Source organism: Vigna umbellata, chromosome 9, assembly GCF_029865625.1.
Source record: "Vigna umbellata cultivar VRB3 chromosome 9, Vumbellata_1.0, whole genome shotgun sequence".
Classification (NCBI taxonomy): domain Eukaryota; kingdom Viridiplantae; phylum Streptophyta; class Magnoliopsida; order Fabales; family Fabaceae; genus Vigna; species Vigna umbellata.
This window is the reverse complement of record NC_142173.1, coordinates 25,277,671-25,294,215: the sequence shown is the minus strand read 5'-3', so window position 1 is coordinate 25,294,215 and position 16,545 is coordinate 25,277,671. Positions and strand designations below refer to the sequence as shown.

Here is a 16,545-nt window from a genome sequence, read left to right as displayed (position 1 = left end):
CAACGTACTCATCTTCCACCATATCCCAAACGTCTTGGGATCTCAATAACGCCTTCATTTGTAGGCACCAATTATCATAATTGGTTTTTCTTGTCAATTGTGGCACAGTCATTCCATTGACAACCTTTGACATCTCTCTCACAAAAAAAAATCAAGCACTCACTTTTTCTCTCACGATGTTTGACTCTCTCCTCTCACACTTTGATTCCCAACAGACTTTGAGCTTCATCTCAAAGTTGTTTAGAAGTTTCATAATGAAGCAATTGAGTTGTAATGTCAATTGTCAGAGAATTAATCAATTATCCTAGAATGGCTTGATCACAGGCTTGTCAATCCTCATAATTAGGATTGATTTTGTTGTCGTGTTATTTGCAACAATGAATTGGTCTGGACATTCTATTGTCCCTAGTAAATAGCCATCAAGTTTGCAGCCTCCAATCACTAGTAAGGCTAGAGATTTCTATAGTGAATAATTGTCTTTGTCCAACTTGACAGATATTATAGAAGGTAGGTCACTTTTCTAGTCGGCAGCAGGTGACATGATTGTTGTGGTTGTGGATCAAAAACTCTGATACCAAGATAGAAAATGATATTGAATGTGTTTATTTGCATTTATAATGTATTGTTTAAATACAAGTAGTAATATATCATCAAGACCCTATAATTATTCTAATAGAGATAAATATTATCCTAAGCTCATGTTGATGAATGATCACAATAATTACTGTAATATTACACACTAAATAAAAATTGATATTGTGAATAACTAAAATAAAGAATCACAAATGATATGATATTAGACATAATATTTGATTTAGTCTAAACAAACCTTCAAATTCAGTCTTGTTATTAATAGGTAAAAATCCTAGACTATAAAGTTTAGCCCACCAATTGTAAAATTGTTGTTTCTCAATTAAATAGATTTGGAGTGAAAAAGTTAAGTTTAAATCACACTAACAATAAAATTATTTAAATTAAAAAAGAAAACGTATTGAATATAAAATTACATTAAGAAAATATAATCTTTCTTCATATATTAAGAGTTTGAAAGCTATAAACTCTAGTATGTTGATTATTCTTAATATATGTACAATATGATCGCCCATTCGGCTATGAACCGAGCGATCAACAACCCTTGTGAACTCGCATGAATCAGTAGGCCGATCGGTCGGCTGTGGACATGATTAAAATTAAGGATAATTACATCAACCCTAAGTCAGACTATTTAGGTCGTGATTAGGCCACCACTAATCAAAATCCCATCTTAAAATCTATAAATACAGGTTTGATACTCAGGTAGTTGGTTACTTTTACTACGCATTTAGTGCTAAGATCTTTGAATATACACGGACTTTAGCATCATAGTGCTTTTTGTAGGTAGCATTCGATTCAACCGAACGATAGAGAAAGGACTAAAGATAGAACCTAGACTTAAACTTGAAACTTGGAGATTATTTGTAGAAGAAAAATTAACCTCGACTCATGAAATCGAAAAAATACAAAAATTCAACATTATACACTAATTTATTAAATCATGGGATGGTTAATATATAAAAAACATTGACGATATTTTAAAGTGATTATATAAAAGTGATTAGTTATATCTTTAATACAATATACACCATAGTATCTTCCATGTTACATTCTTTTTGTGTCTTTCCAAAATATACATCATAGTATAATTACATTGCTATCCTGTTTTATATATAACACACATATAACTGTAGTTTGAAAATATTATGCGAAGTTAACGTAATTTACTCGTTTTATTTTCGTAAAAAAAGTTTAAAGTTATAAAATAGGTTTGATGAATAATCTAAATAACTCGTAAAATATTTTAAGCCTAAAAAATAGTAATTTGGACCGTGGTTTTTAAAATGGTAATTATAATTTAAGAAAAAAAAATTATTAAAACATATAACCATATTACAATTTATATATTATATAATTATTCCTAAAAGTTGAAATTAATTTTATTTATTTAATGGAAAACTGAGTGATTAAGTATAGGCTTAATAGCCTATTTTTTCTCCATTTTTGTTGAATAATGTCAATTTAGTCTTTTGTTTTAAAAGTGTTTGAAATTGGTCCTCACTTATTAAATTTTGTGTCAAAATCGTCCCTTCCGTTAGATAAAAACAAGCGGAGTTAAGGGATTGATTATCTGGCATAATGTAGTGATAACGTGTCATCTTTATATTGTATGCATGGTGACGCGTTACGTAGTTAAAGGTTAAGCTAGATATTAAAGATTGAGTATTTGAAATTGAGGAAAAACCGATTTAGGGCATTTTCATTTATGCTAATCACACAAGTCTCCCCCACCTACACAAATTCCAGCACCCATTCACCACTCCACGCACATTGCACAATTCCACACACAAAAATCCCTTATCCTCACTTCCTGAACCATCCACACTCCCCAATAGCAGACAAATACTTCATCACCTCCATTCACCCAAACCCCAAGCCCACACAGCACCTCCATAGCCACCAATCAAAAGACAAGTTTTTCTAGGTTTGGATTTGGAAGGGAAAGTTGTAGACTGCCCAATTCCACACACAAAAATCTCTTCACCTCTCTTCTTGAACCATCCACGATCACCAATAGCACACACATTTCATCACCTCCATTAACCCAAACCAAGCCCCACGTAGCACCTCCACGGCCACCAATCAAAGACAAATTTTTCTAAGTTTCAATTTGGAAGGGAAAGTTGAAAGAGAAGGTTCCAAATTTTTCTAGGTTTTGATTTGGAAGGGGAAGCTGAAAGAGAAGGTTCCCAAATTGGGAAGTGAATCAAAGAAAAGATTCGGCCGCCCCATCTTCCCGGGACAGATTCAGTGAACGTCATGTAATTTTACTCAATTTTCATGTGTTGAATGAACAATAAAAAAACCAGTTAAAAATTGAGCAAAAATATTATGACTTTTTTTCATAAAAAGTCACTTAATTCGTCCCCATCTTCCCGTACTGATCCCAGCCCCCCTCTGCCCTCCACCTCCTCCTGCACCAGCTTCATCCTCATCCTTCATGCTTCATCTTCTTCTTACACAATTCCACAGTCCTTCCCCGAGTCTTCATCTTCTTCTTCCTACATGGCATGGTTGAGGAGCTGGGAGGGTGTGGGCATGAAGTCTTCTGGATTGGGCGATGGAGGCAGAGGCGAAATGGTAGTGGGTGATGGCTGTAGTGTGATGAAAGCGGGGACGAACAATGTCGTATTTGGAAGGGTGAGTAACAAACAATAACGATTCTCTCTTCTCTCGCACAAATGCAAAATGCCCTAAATCAAACTTTCCCCAATTAAAAAAGTCTTATCTTTAATATCCAGTTTAACCTCTAACAACGTAACACGTCACCACACATATAATATCAAAATGACACGTTACCACTGCATTCTTCCAGATAATTAATCCCTTAACTCTGTTTGTTTCTATTTAACGGAAGGAACTATTTTGAGGCAAAATTTAATAAGTGAGGACCATTTTCAAACACTTTTAAAACGAGGGACTGAATTGACATTATTCAACAAAATTGGGGACAAAATAGGCTATTAAGCCAAGTATAATATTTTGAAACAAACGAGAGATGTTTGTCATTTAAGAAAAATGTTTAATCATTCGGAGGTCCCTATTTCTGCAGATTCGTGTCAATTAGGTTCTCGTATTTTGAAAGTGCTCAATTGGGTCCCTTTTTTTGTAAAATTGAGTCAATAATGCCCTTGTTGTTAATTGCTATGGACAATGTTAACTTTCTTGCCTGGTGGCCTGCTAAGGTATCATTTAATAACTCCATGGCACAGTAAGAGGTCATGATGTGGAGTTATTTGATTTTAAGTTTAAAAAAAGTTTAAAATAAAATAAGCTGGCAACCGCTCCCCCTTTAACCCCCGCCATCGTTCTCCTTCAAGAATTCTCTTCAACTTGCCCTCGGATTCGTCCTGAGAAAGACAACATTTATATAAGACAGTGGGCAAGGACCAATCCTAGAATGGGTGTCTATAAACGCAACCAAACACGGCGAAAAACCAGATTAACGGCCAATAACAATATACAAATGAAAAACCTTGCCAATCTGAACCGTAAATCATGTTATAATGCTCACAGTAAGGGAGAAGAAAAGGTGTGTACCATGTAATCGATGGTGATGAAGGGATCGTTAACAACAACGAGTTCCACATCGTCTCTCTGAAGAGCCAGCCTGGCCACCAAACGGCCAATTCTTCCAAATCCTGTTACATTTCAAATAAATAAATATCAAAAAGAAAAACGAAAATGAAAAAGTTGAAAAAGTGTTGAATTGATCTGAAGGAAGAGAAGGGAGAATAAAGGATGAATATGGTGTACCGTTGATTCCGATCTTGACCTTGCCTGATCCACACAATTCATTGGAAAAGAAAAGTATAACGAAACATAAAGAAGAAAAAGGTGAGAAACGGAAAAGAGGTGAAAACACAATTCATCAACACTGCTAGAACCTCATTCTTCGATACATCCTTCACACAGTATCATCCAAAATCAATGAATTTTAAAGGAAAATTATTGATTTTTACAGTAATGAGATTTGAGGTATATTTGTTTGAACCCAGAAACATAATTTTTGAAATTAGGCAAAACCCAAGAATGAAAACCAAAACTTTTGAGCATCCATCTACACATACCTCCATCATGGCCTGGACCAGATACGATGATTGATTGCATTAACACCAGGATAAATATGTTTGCATATTTAACGTCCCCTTTAACTCGTGGCAACACACGTTCATCTCGATCTGTGTGAACTGCTCAAGTATGCGGCCGAAACCTGAACAGAGGAGGAACTCCAACATGGTGAGCGGGAGTGGACGGGGCCAGTGCCATCGCCATCATCGTGAAAGAGCTCAAAGGTGTTGGAGCCTTCGTGTTCGGTGGCAGAGTCATCGCTGGATCCCCAAAGAACAATGATGGAGTTAAAGGGGGAGCGATTACCAGCTTATTTTATTTTAAACTTAAAATCAAATAAATCCACATCATGACCTCTTAATGTACGAACGAACGAAGTTATTAAATGATACCTCAACATGTCATCAGACAAAAAAGTTAACGTCGTCTACAACAATTTACGGCAAGGACATTATTATTAACTTAATTTTACAAAAAAAAGATCTAATTTAACATTTTCAAAATACGATGACCATTGAGATAAATATGCATGAATAGACACCTCCGAAATTAAACCTAAGAAAAACAAAAAGGATGTGAATAGTATAATTTACACAAATGAAAAGCACGTGTGAAAGTAAGTTTTAGTTAAGCACGTAAACAGAGGCATATACTCATCTTCGTCTCCTAACACGGCAAGCCAGCACTGATTGATGGTTAGCTCGGTCTCTCTTGCGCACCCAAAGAATCTAAGATAACCTTCTTCGCTTCTCTTCACCGCCAGATCTCGTTTTGTTTCATTCACTGCACAAGATTGGAAGAGACATAATGGCGGTTACGGCGGTTCACCAATTCGCGCAATGCATCACTTGCCACGCCTGGAGCGCTGATCAATCTAGTAATTATCCTCTCTCTCTCTAATTCAATTTTTTTTCTTCTGTTTGAATTCGGACAAAATTCACTGTTTCGAGAGTGAACAGAGTATGCCATTCGTTTTTCTTATTTCTTTTACCAATTTTTAGGAAATCCTATTTGGCGGTGGTTTGAATTATGGATGTGTTCTGTTCGTCGATGGAATGTGGAGTTTTTTTATTTTGTAGATGCGATTTCGATTGGATCCGATTTTTTGTTTTCTTTTGCGCTTTTGCATTTGAAATCGAGCGCGGTTTGTGGTTTGTGGAAACTGGAAACCTTCTGCATAAACATTGTTCGATGACGAAGCTGATAATCCCTACGTGTTGAGTGTTGATGTTTTCTTTTACTTTAACTAGGATGCCATTGGTTTCTGATTTGAATTTATTTGAGTTTTGCACATGCTATTCTGCTTTGTGATGGTGGGAGAATGTTATTGTTTAAGATGGAAAATGGACTTGGTTATATTATATAACCTCAATCATGGATGTATGTAAACTTGAGCGAGAGGTACTAAGTTGTGGACCCAAAGCAGAAGCACAGGATGTGTTGAAGAACTTGAGGGAGAGGTATTAGAAGTTGAAGTGTGCAATGTGAAATTTTTGTACAAGGGGAGGGGAGAAGTTAGGAGGTTGAGTAATAAGTTTAGTTCCCTTTTTTTGGATGCTTGAAATCGTCGAAATTGATGTTTAAAAACGGAGAGTTCTGGAGCTCTTCAACATCATGTGTTGCATTGCATTGCAATCTGTAGCTAAAATTGGGGCTATTCTTATTTCTCTTCCTCACATGGAGGGTAAAGCCCCATTTTGGCCCATTTTTGGACTCTTCCAACCCTGTTATTGTAATATTTTCATTCTTAGAAGGAGTTTTAGGTTAAATTAACATCACAAAACCCTGTAAGAAAGGATTGCATCCCACTTATATCTCTATTCTAGCCATAAAACTAGTCAATATGAAATCTCCAACATACTTTTTTTACACTAAGAATTGGACATTGTAAGTGAGACTATATGTTAATGGGTAGTCCAATAGTTGCCTTATAGCATATAACATGTTAAACCCAACAATGGCTGCTAAAATAAGATTTGAGACCATCTTAGAAGGAGTTTAGGTTAAACTCAGCCTCACAAAATGAACTTGTAAGTTGAAGCTTACATGTCCCTTATATATTTGATTTTAATCACACCACTAGTCAATGTGGAATCTCTAAAATTTATCATTTTCTAGCTGGCTTTATAATATTGAAGACCCTCCTTTGTTCCTATGCAGTCATTATTGATCGACTAAGCCTATGCTTGTCTTGTCTACCCTCATGAGCTCAAATTCATTGATTCTTGGCAGTACCTATGACCATTCCCAGCATTTACTAGTATTTCTGGTCACCGAGTCTTGTGTTTTCTCAATCATGCATTTCCTATCCCCATCTGCTCATTCTCTGTTGACCCAATCACGTTTTGTCTCTCAACGCTCGACTGTTCTATTCTTTTTGTCCATGACTTATTAATAATGAATATGACTTTGATTCCGAATATTTTATTTAATTTTTTAATTTCTTTTTTGATTATTTGGTAAGTGGTATATTGCCATCTCGTTTTTACTATCCTGCTATAGTGTCTTTTACAGTTGGCCTCTCTGTGCTACAATCCAAGATTGACCACTACTCTTGAATTGTGTTATCAAAATACGTTTGAACTTGGAAGTTTGATCTCAATTAGGAAAATTATAGTGTGAATATTTTCTGATATTTATTTGCTTGTTGCTAATGCATTAATGCTAGGAAAATAATTTTAAGTTGTTGCTTTGGACCAAGTTGATGATTTTGTCCAAGACATAATTGTTATAAAGCTCATCAAACAATGGAAATAATTTAAGATGCTTCAAGATTTTCTTTTTATCGTGCAAATATCATCTCCTGCAGTTTTACTGTTTCATGAATATGATATGCAAAACATTTTAGCATTTAATGTATCATATTATATTTGAAGATAAAGAGTACTGTTTATGGGGCTTAAAATAACAAATCTTTTTATCGTCTTTAAGGCATATTATTACTGCTTTTGTTAATTCTTCGAATATTTCTTCAAATATTATAATATAGTTATCTCCTTGTGTAGTGGTTGCTTTATGTCCAAACAATAATGAAGTGCACATCTATAGGTTGGTTGAAGAAAAATGGGAAAAGGTGTATGTTCTTCAAAAGGTATTGTGCTAATATTTCTGCCTTTTTTTTCAATTAAAATAATGTTATTAATTTTGTACTCTTGCTTCAGGATTTGATCACAGTAGAAGATATGTAAAACTGGTCTTTTTGATACTTAATGATTAAAATGGTTAAGTTCGATTGTCAGAAATGATTGGAAGTGCTGTAAGAATGTCATAGAAACTGGATCAGAAACTCAAAAAAAGAAAGAAAGAAGGGAAACTCAAACAAAGGAATTGAGAATTGCGTATAGAAGTTTCAGAAATTCCTTTACAGACACACACTTTGAGGGTCCAGGAACGTCCCACTAATCAACTAATTTTCTCCCTCCCTCCCAATCTTGAAAACACACCTATATTTATACAAGTTTCCCAACACAACAACTTAAATAACAAATTTCAGAGCTGTTTGAATTAAAACAAATAGCTGCATTTTTCTTTTCCCTTGTTTCTTCTTTTATGGACCTTCATAATAGGAGGTTGTGTCCTAACAGTGCCCAGCCCAGAAAGATTCACCTTGTTCTCAAGGTGGAATTGAGAAAAGTTTAGCCATTATAGAAACTTCCTCCATGCTTTTCTTGCCCTTCAGTTAACATGTCATTGAGTTGTCTGTTCTTGGAGCTTTGACTGTGTCAACCTTTCAAAGTTGTCTCTGTTGTGGCCATCACTGTTAGCCTTTTCCTCCTTATTGCCCTTGCTGGTAACAGATTGAGAAAAAGAATTTGCTTCTGCCGATGATTTGGGTGGTGCTGAATTAGTGCTATCCTTGATCTTGGAGGTGCTGTTATCAATTCCTTTGTTCCTCTTTGAATAGGGAAAACTCGTACCCCCTCCTGTGTCTCTAATCCCTTGCTACCTTTGCTGCCACTATACTTTTCCCTTCAATAGCATGGGTTTTATTCATTATTTCTGAAAGATTTGTTGTTTTATACAATTTCAATTCTGCTCTAATCTCTTCCCGCAGCCCATTTGAAAAAATCTTTATCAAATACTGTTCATCCAATCCCTTAATAACTCTAGCAAATCATTCAAATTGAGTGATGACTTCACTCACGGAGTTCTCCTGCTTCAGAGCCAACAACGATTCGAAATGGTCTCCCATCAAAACTGGTTGAAACCTCTGGATAAGTGTGTTCTTGAAAATAACTCAAGATTGGTTTGGATTGCACATTTCCCACCACTGAAACCAAGATAAGGAAATCCCTATACAGACACACCCCTGGCACTTTGAGGGTCCAGGAACGTCCCACTAATCAACTAATCTTGTCCCTCCCCCTGAAAACCCACCTATATTTATACAAATTTCCCAACTCAACAACTTAACTAACAGATTTCACAGCTGTTTGAATTAAAACAAATAGCTGCATTTTCCTTTTCCCTTGTTTGTTCTTGTATGGACCTTCATATAGGAGGTTGTGTCCTAACAGAATGAATGCAATATGCAAGCAATAAGTTGTATCATATTCTTTGTCAATAAGTCAACTCTGATGCCAATAACAAATGATTGATTTTCTTTTCCAAATCCAATTCTGTTTATAATGGTTAACTAATTTGGTTGGAGATTTTATGAATAGTTTCATTTCTTAGCTTTTTTCTTCCTCAGCATGACCAGGTAATTTCTTCAATGGACTGGAGTCAAGATCAAATAAAATAGTTACTGCATCCCATGATCGGAATTCGTGAGTGTCTGCGTGATTTAGAACATTAGACTTGTCACCCTAGGTTTGGTGACTTTTGAACATTGCATTTTTTATATAAACACACTACATAATAACAAGTTTATATGCAAACCATGCGTTCTTTGTAGATATGTTTGGAACCTTGAAGCATCAGAATGGGTGCCAACTCTTGTTATCCTTAGACTAAACCGTGCTGCTCTTTGTGTTCAGTGGAGTCCGAAAGGTATTAAACATGTTGCCATGGTTCAGTTTCTCTACCTTTTTCTTAGTAGAGATATGTTTATATATTCATGAAACTTTATGCAGGGAAAATAATAAGGTACAAATTGTATGTCTTCTAAGTTAGGTAAGCAAGTTTTGTGTCCAAGTCATCCCATAATTTAAAATAATTGTGTTGGGTTGAAAAGTCGCTTCCTTCTCCACCCTCTGTACGGTTAGATTTCACTTTGTGTCTGTGTTGGAAGATTTAATTACTAAGAGGCTATCATAAGCCAACATTAGTTATGCCTTTTCCATGAACGTCTGGTGTAATTTTGTATCGATCAAATTTTACCCCATTCAAGTCATGGGTGTAAATATGGGAGGTTTGATCCTCCAAGATGCCATTTTTGCCCTTCCTTGCACTGTAATATCTTCTTTGTAATATCTTCTTTGTAATATCTTCTTTGTAATTATGGCTTGCACCTTCTTTGTAATATCTTCTTTTTTTTTGTAGTTTTTCTAGAATAGTTTTCTAAACCTTTTATGTTAACTATTTTGTAAACTGTTGTTAGAAGTTATATCTTACGGTTATGATGCATTTCCAAATTATGTTGACAGAAAACAAATTTGCAGTGGGAAGTGGAGCCAAAACTACTTGTATATGCTACTATGAACAGGACAACAACTGGTTTGTCGATGCTTCCTTGGACTGTACTTCACTAGTTCTTTGGCATCTAGCTACAAAAAAAAGAAACCTATTTAGTGTGGTTATTTGTCATTTTCAGTGGATATAACCCTGTTCCATGCGTTTTCTGTGGTTTGACTTTTCCTCAGTAACACCACCATGACCAATGGATTACCCAACTTTTAGAGCATCCTGAAAATTGAAAACTTACCCGTGGTTTCATTAAAACCCCTATTAAATCCAGTGAAGTCCAGTCAAATTTTTTTGATTTTGAATCTTGGGGTTTCAAAGATGTAAATGTCACTACATTGAACGACTTAGTTGTGGAAATGTACATTGATTAGGCTATTGTTAATTAACTCCATCAGCAAAAGGATCTCTTCATACCTGCCTGCATGCCTAGAGAGAGAGAGAAATATATTGATTATCCTGAAAACTAACGAACTAACTAGAGAAACAATAAGTGATGCCAAACATGGCGATTTTTAAATAATAATGCTTACATCTACCTGAAAATAATTGGATAATCTCTGTGCTGTGACAGCAAATGTTGATAGAAACAACTCTCTCTCACTATTGTATATACATTTTGATAAATTTAATAATGATTTTCAGTTTTAATATGGTTTATTGAAAAAGTTATAATAACATTTATTTTATTTTGTGAATTATATACATGCATAGATATAACGTTTATTTTGTTGTGAATTATATACATGCATAGATATATACTTTAAATGTATCAAATTACCGTATCCTATATTCCTTAAGATGAAATGAATTGTCGTGTCAGATGTGTGTCATATCTAATGCTTGTATTGTATCCATGTATCATAGATGTGGACACAGTTGATATAATTGGAACATCAAACTTTCAAAATAGTTCTTAGATCTTTCTTTTGTTTTCAGTTTATTACTTTATTTTATTTTTATCTTTTTTGTAGGTGGGTCAGCAAACTCATCAGGAAAAAACACAATTCTTCGGTGACAAGTGTTTCTTGGCATCCAGATAATGTTAGTCTGTCTTTCTAATACACACACAGAGAGAGAGAGAGAGAGATTCAAATAAATATATAACTAAGTCGATTCCAACAGAGAGAGAGAGAGAGAGATATTCAAATAAATATATAGCTAAGTCGATTCCAAGTGTTTGCTTCTATTTATAGTAGTTATTAAAAGCTTTATTTATATACCAAGTCAGCTCTAAGTTAGGTTCCATTTGCTTGGCTTGCTGAAAATTCTCAAAATGGCTGTATATGGCTAGATTTGTTTATTACTATTATGATTTATATGTAATCCTATACTTTAGATATATGATATTTATCTGCTGTTTTCTAAATTCCTCTTCCTCTATTGTTTTACCCAGACAACGTCTTGGCCCGTTACATTATTAGTTTCCTTATCAAATTTTGGATAACTGTGTTTTTTCACAACTTTAGATAGTTGTGTTTTGAAATATATTTTGTATGTGATGTAAAAGAACCCTATGCGCAACATCTGTTTGTTTTACCTGCAGATTCTTCTTGCGACAACATCCACAGATGGAAAATGCCGAGTATTCTCCACATTTATTAAAGGCGTTGATGCAAAGTATGATAAAAGGATCTTTGATGTGGCTGACTTTTTCTGTTTATGTTTTTTATATCATTCCAATTTAAGTGTTTGTTGAATTGGCACAGGGATTCAAAAAAAGGTACTTCACCAGATACAAAATTTGGAGAGGTTCAATTTTAACTCTTATTCCACATGTGAAATTTATATATATATATGATCAGCTTAATGTAAATAAATTTGCGTACATGTTGCAATAAATACATGGCTTGTAAAGCCTGTTAAATATCCTATGAATAAATTATTCAACTGTTGTTTTTAAACTGGCATTGTTTTTAAAAAAAGACTTTATAAAGGTTTGATGTCTGGATTTATATATTTTAGCATACTGATCAGTGGCTAAATGCAGCTGAAAGGATTTATTTGTTTAAGATTATAAGAATGAACCGAATATCTAATTAGTTTTCTTAACATTTTTTTCTTCTACCTCCTAAAAAAACAGAAAAAATTAGAGAAATGAAATGAAAAGACTGTTGGCCAAGTATATCTTCTGCTTATGCTGTTTTTGTTGTTCAACAGCTGATTGTTCAGCTTGATCTCTCTTCATCTTGGACATTTGGAGTCAAGTGGTCGCCAAGTGGCAATACTCTAGCATATGTAGGTGAGAAAATTGTTTCCTCTGGATGGTTATCCTCGGCTAGCTTATGATAATGGCTGAAAGTTAGATGCTTCTGCTGAGGATTAGTTATCATCTTTATATTTTAATAAAAGAGGAATATTAGAGATAAACTTTTTGGTACTATTAGGTATTTTAGGTTTGCATGGTGTGCACCTATATTTTTTCACCTGTTATATTAAAGTAAAATATTTACCTTTGTTAAGAAGTGGACTTTAAGCTTAACTCAACTCTACAAAATCGGCTTGTAAGGTGAGGTTTGTACCCACTTATATATTATAAATTAGGCTTATCTCTAATCGATGTGGGACTTTCAACACACTCCCCTCACGCCGAGGTATATATTTCTCGAGCGTGAGATTAGACATTAATGGATAGTCTAATAATAGTCCGATAGCGGGTGGAACAATATGCCCAACAAATAACAAATATCGCTAGGATAGGCTCTAACCTGGTTCTAATACCATGTTAAGAAGTGGACTTTAAGCCTAACTCAACCCCACAAAATCGGCTTGTAAGGTGAGGTTTGCACCCACTTATATATTATAAATTAGCCTTATCTCTAGTCGAACTTTCAACAGCCTTTTATATAAAATCACGAAATCTTCAATTTATTGTATTTTATTAAGTCTGTTCGTGTCTTTTGTTTTTTGACCATGTCGAGACAGAAACAGGAGAGCATAGGGATAAATTCCTTGTCTGGACCACGAAGGAGCTATTGAATTTGTAGGGAGAAAACATAATTACAAAATATCGAGGATATAATTACAACATATTCAGTAAAACTATTTGAAGCTCATAACTTAACTATATAATCTATTTAATTAATCTTAATATGCAGCATTTATTTATTTACAAGATTCTAACATACTAAATATATTTGTTAATATTATACAGGTCACAATTCTATGATATATTTTGTTGATGATGTTGGTCCTTCTCCTTTGGCCCAAAATGTTGTGTTCCGTGATTTGCCCCTCCGTGATGTGGGTCAGCATCCACCCTATCTATCTATTTTTAGTTTCCCAAGGCCTTTTTTCATATTTACTGATTTTTTTGGAACCGGTGGATCATCATATGACATGTTTCAGGTACTCTTTGTTTCTGAGAGAAAAGTGATCGGTGTAGGATTTGATTGCAATCCAATGGTTTTTGCGGCAGATGAAAGGGGAATTTGGTACGTATAAATTCAGATATTTGTGTTTGAGATTTTCCTTATAAACGTGACTTTGGCCTATTTTTATGCAATATTTCTACTTTCTTTTAGACCTAGAGTTAATGTTTTTTCATCTCTACGTAATGACGCATTTAAATATCTTTCTAGGTGGGAGAAAAGTGTTTGTTTTGGTTTCTAGTTTATTTTCACTAATCTTTTGATGTGTTCTTTTATCAATAGGAGTTTTGTCAGATATCTGGGAGAACGGAAAGCAGTATCTTCTGGATCAAGATATGGTTCACAGGTAACTGAATTTCTTGCAAAAGATTATTCAATAATTCCACTACATGAAACATGAATCTCATGCTGGAAATCAATTTCATTAATTATAATGTCTATCGTGAAAATACTGGTCGAGTTGTGACGGCTTATAGATAGAATTCGTGGTCTTCCTAACACATTTAGATTTGTCAAATTAGAAAGATCAAAGAGAAAATGTCAGCGAAAAATGATGCTGTCAGCTTGAGGGGGTTTCATAACTTCCATTTTACGTCTAATGAAGACACATCGTGCCAGCTTTTAGCTGAACCCCACAAATTAATAAAAGGAAGTTGTTTTTGCCTCTCAAGGTACATGCATTACTAGTTGCATATTTTAATGAAAATGAAATTTATATTAGAGAAAATGGGAAGTACAATTAGCGGGGGATTTATATCCTGTAGGAAGGGTTAACCTACTGCTGAAAATCATAATATTAGAGTGTAGTTACTGTAAATTGTTACACAAGATAGCTGTGAAAGGTCAGTCTTTTAAAAGCAAAAGCACACTAGTTATTAAGAAATTATCCAATAGAAAACGAACTGATCCATCATTGACTAAAGAACCCTACCCCTAGCCCTGCCTAGCTACCACAATGTAATCTACTTTCTGCATTGGTGCCACCACTGGCCTTTTTTCATATGTCCAACTACCTTAACTGGTTTTCTGTCATCTACTCCTCGTATTAATTAATCTACTCTAACTCATTAATGCTTTTCTTGAACAAAAATTTAGTGAGGGAAATAATTTGCACATTGGTCAATGGAGAGACAAAATGTAATTAAGTATTTGCTCGGTATTATCTAAACCTCACTGTAATGTGAACTTTGACAGCTGAATCAAGTTTAATATAGGTTGGCACAAGGTCATATGTTCTAGGCTTGTAGATATTTCGTTTATTTCTATTTATGTGGAGGTTTACTCTTTTCTTCATTTGTCAAATTGTCTTTTAATCAGTTCTCTGAGGCATTTGTGAAGTTTTATGGCCAATCAAAGCAAGGATTGAACAATGATGCAGTTGAAACTTCAAGAACTCGTGGAACTGTTCATGAGAACTGCATAAAGTATGTATATCCTTTATGACGCCGGACTTTCTCCAAATGTGACTGGTTATGTTACATATTTTCCATTGTTCTGTTCACTTTTTATGCCCCACTACCTGCAACACAATGACAGTTGGATGCAGGCAACTTCATATAAAATGCTAACGTCTGGGTTGATTTTGGGTTTTGTAGTTGTATTATGCCACTTGGGGAACATGGCAAAATGATAAGGCGTTTCAGCACATCAGGTTAATAGAGAATGATGGTCATCTGAATTTTTGTTAATTTTTTTGCTTAGGCTGCTTTTGCTAATGCCTACACATCGAATATACAGGATTGGATGGAAGAATTGCTGTATGGGATTTGGAAAATGAACAAGACCTGTTTGAATGATAAGCTCATGAGTAAGTTGTGACATCTTCATGGCAAAGCACCTGAAGTTGATTGTTGCATGCAGCGTTATACCTTGTATATTAATTTGGGTTTGAGGAATTGAACTGATCTCTAATCATTATACCCATAATATGTTTTTCAATATATTGGCTGTTGTTTTTAAATACATTCATTACATGATAGATGTTTTCATTTGGTCCGAGTTAAAATTTAATCATCGTAAAACTTTTATTTCTCATAATCCTTATATAAAATGGGGAGTTTGTTCGTTATGTATAATTTTCAATTTACGCTTTTCTTCTTTTGGAATATAACAATTTTTCGTTTTGGTCTCTTTTTTCTTTTCTAAGTTATATTGATGACTTTCATCTTAGTCTATCTAAAATCTTGTTACATTTAGATTGACAGATTTTTTGTTTTAGTTTTACCGTTGTAGTTAGTTAAGTAACGACACAACTAACAAGATTAAATGTAGTAATTAAAATAATTGAGACAATAAAAAATATTTTAAATTCATATAAATAGATTCTTTAACATGGTTTGTTACTTAAGTTTAGTGTGTAAAATTGATTAACTATCCTTAATAAACGATGCTTACTAAATTAGAAGTTTATGCAATTTGTCAATTTTAAATTTGCAACGATTATGCAAAATAGCAAACTTGAATGTAAACTAAATTAACTAAAAGATAAAGAGAATATAAAGGGAATGGGAAAAGAGTTGGGAACTAGGCCACCCAAGATAAGTGCTGGTTGTCGCCACTTAAACCAAGGTTCAAGATAAAACCAAGTATATAACACTCTCACAAGAGTAGAGCTTACAAAAGCACACTAAGGTGTCTCAAGTTTAATATTAATCAACCCTTTACATATGCTCCAAAGGTTCTTAAATAGGCATGGGTAGGGACCTCTAAGCAAATATAATAAAAATATTTCTATAAACTAAGACAACCTATAGACATTTCCTTTTCCTTGGGGAACAAGGAAGATCTCTTAGATATTACAAAGATAATGTTTCAAGAAATTAAGACAATCTATGGGACACTCCCTTGCCTTAAAGACTAAGGAGCACATTTTTCCGCTTCTAAA

General features: G+C 34.3%; 1 pseudogene across 1 annotated transcript; it reads left to right on the top strand.

Annotated features, from left to right (window-relative positions):
- Positions 1-5,346: 5,346 nt before the first annotated feature.
- On the top strand, positions 5,347-15,729 carry LOC148193044 (actin-related protein 2/3 complex subunit 1B-like; annotated as a pseudogene). Its single transcript, XR_015781857.1, has 15 exons — positions 5,347-5,542; positions 7,671-7,756; positions 9,359-9,434; positions 9,563-9,657; positions 10,254-10,323; positions 11,265-11,334; positions 11,837-11,910; positions 12,000-12,042; positions 12,451-12,532; positions 13,445-13,533; positions 13,639-13,724; positions 13,944-14,007; positions 14,979-15,085; positions 15,257-15,312; positions 15,399-15,729. The product of XR_015781857.1 is annotated as an actin-related protein 2/3 complex subunit 1B-like (transcript).
- Positions 15,730-16,545: the final 816 nt, after the last annotated feature.